Here is a 6,850-nt window from a genome sequence, read left to right as displayed (position 1 = left end):
AAGACCCAAGACAATTTCTGTGGCTGGAAGCCTATTTTACACAGCTCCAGACCTTCAGGCCCCCTTTGCATGGAGGAGTCAAGGCAAATGAAGGGAAGAACTCTTGCTCAAGAGAAGCTTCTACCCAATGCCTCCAGTGGCTCAACCCCTGTAAATCTAGCTATTCAGAAGTCTGAGATCAGAGATCGTTGGTCAAAGCCAGCTCAGTGGAGGAAAATTAGTGACACTCTTCTATCCAATGAACTACCAAAATCCAGAAATCAAGCTGTGGCTCAAGTGGTAGAGTACCAGCCTTGAGGGAAAAAGTTAAGAGACCAGAGCCCAGACCCTGAGTTCAAGCCCCGGTACTGGCACAGAAAAAATAAAGGAAGTTTTCAGGAGATCCCAGTCCACTGTGGTGAAAGGCCATTATCAGCTGGGCGCCTGTGGCTCATGCCTGTCAGCCTCGGTATTGAAGCCTGAGACCTGAGGATCAATCAAAATTAAAAGCTAGCTTGGGCACTCTTATGTCCAATGAATCACCAAAAAGCTGGGAAGCAGAGCTACTGTAGTTCAAGTGGTACAGCACCAACCTTGTGAAAACAAGCTAAAGGATAGCACCTAGGCTCTGAGTTCAAGTCCCTGTAAACACACACACACACACACACACACACACACACACACACACACACACACACACACACACACACACACACATACACACACTAATATCCTTAATAGGTGCCAATTGCTTATCCCAGCAATCCTAGCTACTCAAGAGGCTGAGATCTTAGGATGGCAGCTTGAAGCCAGAAAAGACAGGAAAGTCCATGAGATTCTTATCTCCACTAAACTACTAAAAAAAGATGAAAGGTGAGCTCTGGTTTAAGTGGTAGAATGTTAGCTTTGAGCAAAAGAAGCTCGGGGACATTGCCTAGGCCCTGAGCCCCAGCTCTAAGATTTATTTTAAAAGTCATCCTTTGCCACCCCTAAAGGTCATAAATCCTGATTTTGGTCATCCTAGACCTCACATCCACTCCTGCCACTTCCACAGTACTGCCACAATTGGCCAGTGTGTGGCCAACACTGGGTTAAGAAGTGAAAGTACGTAAGGGCGTGTATAGCCAGGTCAACACTAATACCCCAAAACAATGAGGTATTGGCCATACCAGTCTCTCATCCCCCAGTTCCCTGGTCCTGGAAGCTAAAGTTTGTGCCTCTGTATTCTGAGCATCTGCAATTTTTTAGAAGGACATGAGAGGCTCAGTCGGGACCGGAAGATAGACTGTCCTGTGATAAAGTACATTTATATTTCCTAGACACTGACCTATACTTCCAAGCCACCTTGGCCTCACCTCCCATGAAGCCCTTGATCATCCTTGCTTGGACAGCCTTCAGTCAGCTGTCAATCTCGAGTTGGCCAGAGCCACCAGCAATCCCTGATTCCCCACTCCACTGCCAGCCTGATGAGAGGCAGCGGAGACCCTATGCCAGCTGGCATCACTGATCCAGAATCCCCTGGAGGCGGCCAAATATTGCAAAAGCGAGACTTGTGCCCTAGAGAAAAGTTGGAACACAGGCCTGTGGCAATTTAGGACTCATTGTAGACCCTAATAGGGGGCTAAAACAAGGTCGGTGTGAAGGAGAGGCACCATCTGAGATCAGAAAGAGGCAGACCAGCAACCAGGAAAGGGACAGAAAAAGACGAGGGAAAATTACACACACACACACACACACACACACACACACACACACACACACACACACAAACACGGATATTCCAAGCCCTTAGCAGTTCCTGAGAACAATACCATGAACTCCCTCTATTAGGATCACATCCAACCCCTGAGAAGATGGCACTATCATACTCAGACTAACTGTAGACACAGCATTGAGCCTCTCATAGCTGGAATGCTCATAACCAAGCATGGAATTTCCTACCGAACACACTGCAATGTGGAAAACTCAGCCAACCTCTTTGTTTATTGTTGGTCATGGGGTTTGAACTCTGGGTCAGGGAGCTGTCCTTCAGGTCTTCAGCTGAAGATGAGCACTCTACAATTTGAGCCATAGTGCCATTTCCTGTTTTCTGGTGGCTCATTGTATATCAAGACCCACAGACTTTCCTGCCCAAGCTAGCTTTGAATCGTGGTCTTTACATCTTAGCTTTATGAGTAGCTAGGATGACAGTTGTGAGCCACAGCAGGCGCCAGATTCATCCATCTTCATATACCCAGAGGAAACCAAATTCATCAGGCCACAAACTTCTTGCAACTCTTTAATTCAGGCTTTGACACCCAGCATCCAAATCCATCCTTCATTAGGGAGAATACAGACACAACAATCCCACCCCTGCACCCATTTGCCCACTCCCTGCCTGCCATAGGCTTTGACCACTTGAGTTCTTGGCAAGGCCCCATCCATTCTACTGTGGCTTCAAAGTGGTGCAAACTTGGGGAGTTCTTAGAAATGTCTGTAAAGTGAGGCCAGCACCTGGTCTCTCAATCACAACACCCTCCCACACACCTCTAAATCTTTGCAGCGAAGATGTTTTACTTTCTTTTTTTCGATTGTGGGCTTGAACGCTGGGCCTGGGTGCTGCCCCTGAGCTCTTCAGCTCAAGGCAAGCACTCTACTACTTGAGCCACAGCACCCCTTTCAGGTTTCTGGTTGTTTGTTGGAGATAAGTGTCTCAGGGTCCTTCTTGCCCAGTCTGGCTTTGAGCCGTGATCCTCAGATCTCAACTCCTGAGTACTTAGGATGACAGCCATGAGCAACTGGCACCCAGGAAAACATATTTTTCAATGCCTGTCATCCTATCCTCTCAGGAGACTGAGATCTGAGGACTGCAGTTGGATGAAACCCTTGGCAGCAAAGTGCATGAGAACTCTTTATCTCCAATTAAACACCCAAAAAACCTGGAAGTGGAGCTGTGGCTCAAGCAGTAGAGGGCTCGCCTTGAGCTGAAGAGCTGAGGGATAGTGCCCAAGCCCAGAGTTCAAGCCCCATGCCTGACCAAAAATGTATTCAGTTTTCACTAACAAATAGGAACAAATATGAGAGTCTGAATAGTAACTAGAGCATTATCATTATATTTATTTCTCAGTGATCATTCTTGTAATGATTAATGAGAGTTTTCCAGCCAGGTTAAACTTGAGAGTTAGTGAGGTAATGGATTAGATGGTAAGTAAATCTGAAATTGTTTTAGGGTACAGGGGTTCAGAAAAATGTAGGATCATTGGAAACTACAGTATTTTTCCTGATAAGAGAATTTGAGGACAAATAATATAATACTTCATGTTAGGGAACAAGATAACTTGAGAGGTAGAGTCAGAAAATTTGTGGGAATTAGGGCAAATTGAAACCCATTTCCAGAGTGCAAACTGGAGTATCCATTAGAATGATTTAAAACTAGAGGTTTTTTCTTAAACATTAGAATTGGAGTATCATTAGAGTGAAAGTTAGGTTTCAGTTCCAGCTGGAGTTAGAGTTAGCCTTAGGGAAATGGAAAGCTTAGGGTCAAACTGAAAGTAAATCTTCGAATAACAAATCTAGTTAGAATTAGGATGAATGTGAAATAAGAAACTGATAATAATATTAAGATTAGGGAATGATTAATGCGAGGGTTATCCTCAATATTCCAGTTAGGGTTCAGGTTAAAAAAATGGCAAGAGGAGTTCCGGGAAGAAGGCGGAGGAGAAGCTGGAATCTGAACAAGCTCTCGCATAGAAAGCAGTTTTAGAGTTCCAGTGAATAGTACTAAGCCAGAGAATCACACCAAGTGTGCCATCACAGGACAGAGAGTTAGACATGAGAGGGGAAGTCAAGGCAAGGAGACACACCTGAGCGCTTGCCAGCAGCTGCCGCGGTGGCGGCAGGGTCGCGGTGCTGACAGCAGCCACACCTAAGCCACAGAGTCCGGGACGAAGGAGCCAGAAGCAGCGGGCCAGTGGATTCTACTAAACACCAGCAAGAACCGACAAGGAGCATACATCTTCATCCTGAAGTTTGCAGACCAGACGTCCTCACTCCTTCTCAGCGAGCAGAGGAGGGAAGGCCACCCCTCCCCCCCCAAAGCACTGGTGATCTCCATCTTGGATATCGACAAAGATTGGAGGAGCTGCCAGCTCCAACTCAGGCCTAGGAATAAAACAAGTCATTTAGCAGGTCAAAAGAACTTACCGGGGAAGTGACCTGCCAGACTCAGCTCCATTAAGGGAAAAGTCACCCAGCTCAGGCGCCAGCCATTGGAGTGGCTTTCCTCACTGTGTAACCAGAGCCAGAGGCTGCCCCTCCCTCTAGCAGTCTCAACAATCAATTGAAAAACAGAAACCCTGAGAATGGCTCCGGGCTGGGCTCTGTGAGTTTTTCACAAAATAGCCCCAGGGAAAAGCTACTGTTTGTTGAAAGGCCTCAACTCTACCCAGAACATAGCCTCATCACTGCATCCCCCTCTTTTGTAATTCTCAAAGCAAATCACCCTCCCATTAAACTAACCTGGGAGGTGGATCTCAAAATCTTGGGTAAAGCAGAGCATTTTTCTGCCCTTTCAAACAAACCAACTTAAGAAACCAATCAAGCCACAGGAACTCAAGCTGACCAGAGACTCCAACAAGAGGCTGGTTACAGACAAAAGCGAGATACAGGATTCTTCCCACCCCTCCCAAAAAAATCAAAAAAAATCAAAGAACTTTTTTTTTTCTTTTTTCTTCTTCTCCTTTTCTTTTTTCTTATTTTTTGGTACATTATACATAAAAATTTTTTTTCCTTTTCTAAAACTTTTATTAATCTTTAATTTTTGTCTTTTTTGAAAAAACATTTTTTTCCAGTAACCTTTTTTTCCTCTTATAATTTTTATTTTAGGAATACGTGAATGTGCGTTTTCCTTTCTTTTCTTGTCTTCTCTCTCTTTTTCTTTCTTTCGTAATTATCTTTTTGTCTTTTGTCTAGTCCTACTGAACTTCTGATCTTTTTTCTCCCTTTCTTATCCTTTTTCACCTTTTCCTCTCTTTTGTTCTTCCTTATGTGACTTAATTCTTTTCCTGCACATCCTCAGATAAATACATAGTTAACTAGTAGACCCTATCCCCCATTGTGTACACACTTAATCCACAAATTTATTACTCAATTCAAAACCTCTGAGACTTAAATTCTTTAATAGCAGTACTACCTCTTCATACCTATATAATATTTTAAGCATTTTTTTAAGTTTTTCACATCTCCTCTATTTCCATCCCCTTCTCCCAATATATTCACATTCCTCTCTAAATAGATGGTTTTTTAATCTCCACAATTATATTAACTTTTACATTTCTATTTTTTTCTGGTCTCTTTTCATTTCCCTTTCCCTTTCTTCTTTTTTTCTCTCTCTCTACTTGCATCCTACCCAACCTATTTCCTGCATTGAGATTAGGACATAGTTAACTCTCCCTGTGCCTCCCCATACCAATCTATTCCTATTTTTTACACACATCTCTCCCTAACCCTAAAAATTTCTGGTTTTCCAAATTCTTCTCTGCAGTTCGAAGCCCATTAACATATAGTTGTTTGATGTTGAATAGATGTATCTGTTGAACTAGATTGTATCTGTAGACTATTGGCTGTACAAATGCAAACTTTGGTTGATGGTTGCCTTAAGATAGTGTTCTAGCACAAAACTGGTGCTATTTTCATCTGAAATGGGCAGAGTAAGCCGGAAAAACACACAAAAAAAAATGACAAATCTGGGTATCTCAATTCCCTATCTCGATAATCAGGGGTCAGAACAGATAATGAATAATCCAGAGGAGAGTTCCCAAATAGCTCTACAAACACTGCTGGCAAACATGATAAATGAGAAGTCTGACAACTTACAAAGGACTCTGTATGAGTGTGATAGGGAGAGACAGGAGGCATCCTAAAAATTTATACAGGAATATCAAAAGCATGAGGAAGCAACTCAAAAACTGATACAGGAATTGAGTGAACAACTTGAGAATACTCAAAGAGAAAGGGAGGAATGGCGTGAGCAGGCTGAGAACACTCAAAGAGAACTTCAGGAATCCCACGAATGGGAAGAAAGAGAACTGCAGGAATCCCACCAACGGGAAGAAGCTAATCAAAGAGTAATACAGGAATTGAGAGACCAGGTAGAGAATACACAAAGATCAATAAAGGCATTCATGGAATCCATTAACAAAGAGCTGAAGGAAGTCAGGGAGACCACAAAGGGAATGCTGAATGGAACCCAACAGAAGGACTGGGAGTCCAAAGAAACCATAACCAATCAACTAAGTGATTTGAGAACAAACACTGAACACCAAATTAAGGAAGTAAAGAAATTCATACAAGACCTAAAACAGAGCTTCAACAAAGAACTTGAAGCTGACCAATTAGAAGGAAAAGAGATAAAAAAACAAAGTAGAGAGTCTTGACAGCAGGTTAGACCATGCAGAAGATCGAATCTCAGGGATTGAAGACAGCATAGATATTATAGAGAAAGATCATACAACCATCCAAGACAAGTCCAAAATATATGATAGATCTATCTAACACCTGGAAGACACCATCAGAAGGCCTAATCTAAGCATAATAGGTATAGAGGAGCACCAAGAAACAGAGGTTAATGGTCCAGGAAATTTGTTTAACAGGATCCTTGCAGAGAACTTCCCAAACATACAAAAAGATAGGCCTATTCAGATACAAGAAGCTTTTAGAATCACAAATAGACCAGACCAGAGTAGGACATCCCACCTTCACATTATAATCCACACAGGATCAACTCAGACCAAGGAAAAGATCCTTAAAGCTGACAAGGAGAAAAGATTAATCACCTATAAAGGGAAACCAATTAGAATCACCTCAGATTTCTCAGCAGAGACAATCAAAGCAA

The sequence above is a fragment of the Dipodomys merriami genome, unplaced genomic scaffold (assembly GCF_024711535.1).
Source record: "Dipodomys merriami isolate MVZ:Mamm:240054 unplaced genomic scaffold, mDipMer1.0.p SCAF_318, whole genome shotgun sequence".
Taxonomy (NCBI): Eukaryota; Metazoa; Chordata; class Mammalia; order Rodentia; family Heteromyidae; genus Dipodomys; species Dipodomys merriami.
The sequence above is the reverse complement of the archived record's forward strand: the minus strand, read 5'-3'. Positions refer to the sequence as shown.